The 2,500-nt window shown below is 37.0% G+C and overlaps 1 pseudogene; it reads right to left on the bottom strand.

The window, feature by feature from the left end:
- Positions 1-145: 145 nt before the first annotated feature.
- On the bottom strand, positions 146-281 carry LOC113363738 (annotated as a pseudogene).
- Between the last annotated feature and the right edge of the window lie 2,219 nt (positions 282-2,500).

The following is a 2,500-nucleotide window of genomic DNA, read 5'->3' as shown; positions in this document are numbered from 1 at the left end:
CCCAACCCGCCGTAATCCCACAGAACGTCAACGAACGGTAATGTCCGATGTTGCAAAGTGGACTGGCTCACACGTTGAGTGAATTATTTAAGAGCACGCATTTACGCGAAACTCCATCATTCGCCGGCAAGCCGTTTAAAGCAAGCGGCAGTCTGGTAATGTGAGGACCGCAATGTGCGTTCGAAATGTCAATGTTCATGTATCCTGCAGTTCACATGTCGACGCGCAATTAGCTGCGTTCTTCATCGACCCACGAGCCAAGTGATCCACCGTTCAGGGTGATTTTATATATATTTTATACATGTTTCGATCGTGATCCCCTCGAAATCGTTTAAGATAACTCGGGCGATTCTGAAACTAGTATGATTATTATGGTTACAATTAGTACACCGTAAAGCTTTCGCGTTTCGGTCCGAGATACAAAATCTCGTTTCAAAATTGAAATATGAATATTTCACTGTGTGTGAGATTGAAAAATCTGCTTTCGCTGATTTTTCATTTTCTTAAAACAACGCAATGAAGCGAATGTTCAAATTCGCACAATTTGAATAAAATGTGCAGAGTATATAGAATACTAACGCAAGCGTTTACTACAATCGACTTTAAAACACTAGACTTTCATCTAGCGCCCAAAGAATTGATTGAGCTATGCGTTAAAGTATAATATTCAAAAAGAACGCCGTTTTCACAACGAACTTCGTCATTCGCTCAGCATCTGGCGATACCGAGCAGATATACATGGCAGTGCTCTCACACAATGCATAAGAGCGCTAAGCGGTTGTAAACTGCGTCACGCTGCTTTTGCACACTGCGCAATATTTTCGACTAGCTCCGGTCAAACGTTAATGAACGAATGATCATTGCCAGAGCTTTTGCCCACAGTATATTATACTATAGGAGCGCACTTGATTCCACATAAATTTGTCGAGTAATCACAAGATTTTCATATTTGTGGTCCGCAGACCCAAATAATTTCAACTCGCTCCGATCAACGTTCATAAACGAATGACCATCGCTGCGAGAAGCTTCGCTAGTTCTGCTATATCACATTATTTGACCGTAGTCAATTTGTAATCCTATATTATTAAATATATAGATTTTATATTTGCGGTCCGCAGACCCAAATAATTTCAACTCGCTCCGATCAAACGTTCATAAAACGAAAGACCATCGCTGCGAGAAGCTTTGCTAGTTCTGCTATATTCACATATATTTGACCGTAGTCAATTTGTAAATTCTATATTATTAAAATATATAGATTTCATATTTTGCGGTCCGCAGACCCAAATAATTTCAACTCTCTCTGATCGAACGTTTAAAACGAATGATCCTTCACCAGTTTATCTATACCCCAACCGCATCCGAATATATACGGGGTATATAATTCTAGATGTGGCTCACACATTATTAAAAGTTACGCTAATATATCATTGACAGACTAAAAGTATCGAATATGATGTAAAAACTACACCGGGGAATGATATCCGTACCCGCCCGAACAACATAGCGTACTTTAGCCTGAGCTTGCCTCGCATCGCACTCGACACGACCTATCCCCTATATAAGGCGCGCGGCCACAGCGTAGTTATTGACTGAGTCCCAAGCGATGTGCATTTTGACCTGCGGCGAGGGCCTGCTCGCGCTTACTGTGTGAGTCGTCAAGACAAAAGTCTGGGAAAATTTCGAACTGTGAACCCTTATGATAGAAAATTTTTTCGAAAATTTTGTTAGATGTTCAAACATTTTTATCTATATGGACAATATGAATTATAGTTAATTATTGAGTTTTTAGGTGTTTTTTTTTGGGTTTTTTAAACTTTTGTATAAAATTATGTATTTATGATTTTTATAGATCTCAATGAATATAAAACGAATTTATATATAGTTTATATTATTTTTTATAATTATTTGTTTAAATTTTCTAATTTTACATAAATGTTCAAACCAGTTTTCCTCGATTTTCTCTTAAACCGTAAAGATACAAAAAACTTTGTTCGTACGAAAGATGCAGAATAAAATTATGAATAAAATGGTATATAATGGTTAGGTGTGTTCATATAATTTTCTCTAGATTTTCCGATTTTTCCGAATTTTCACGACGGCAACTCGCCTGTAGGCTACACCGTGCAAATTCGAAGTTGTGATATATGGAAAAGACTAAGAATTTTGAGACCTTCTAATGATGTATAATAGTTTATATGTTTTTCTTTAGAGAAATATCGAATCGTGAGGAGTATTGCTCCAACCTAGCCGCACTTTGCATTTTGACATGTTAACATCTACACATATTGCTCTTAAACTATAAAAACCGTAAAAGATACGAAAAACTTTGTTCGTACGAAAGATGCAGAATAAAATTACGAATAAAATGGTATATAAATGGTTAGGTGTGTTCATAAATTTTCTCTAGATTTTTCCGAATTTCATAACGGCAAACTCGCCTGTAGGCCACACCGTGCAAAATTCGAAGTTGTGATGTATGGAAAAAGAACTAAGAATT

Source organism: Ctenocephalides felis, unplaced genomic scaffold (assembly GCF_003426905.1).
Source record: "Ctenocephalides felis isolate EL2017-DRISC unplaced genomic scaffold, ASM342690v1 CF-g0.4_SCAFFOLD_00349, whole genome shotgun sequence".
Lineage (NCBI taxonomy): Eukaryota > Metazoa > Arthropoda > Insecta > Siphonaptera > Pulicidae > Ctenocephalides > Ctenocephalides felis.
Note: the sequence above shows the minus strand (reverse complement) of the source record. Positions and strands in the feature narration are given on the sequence as shown.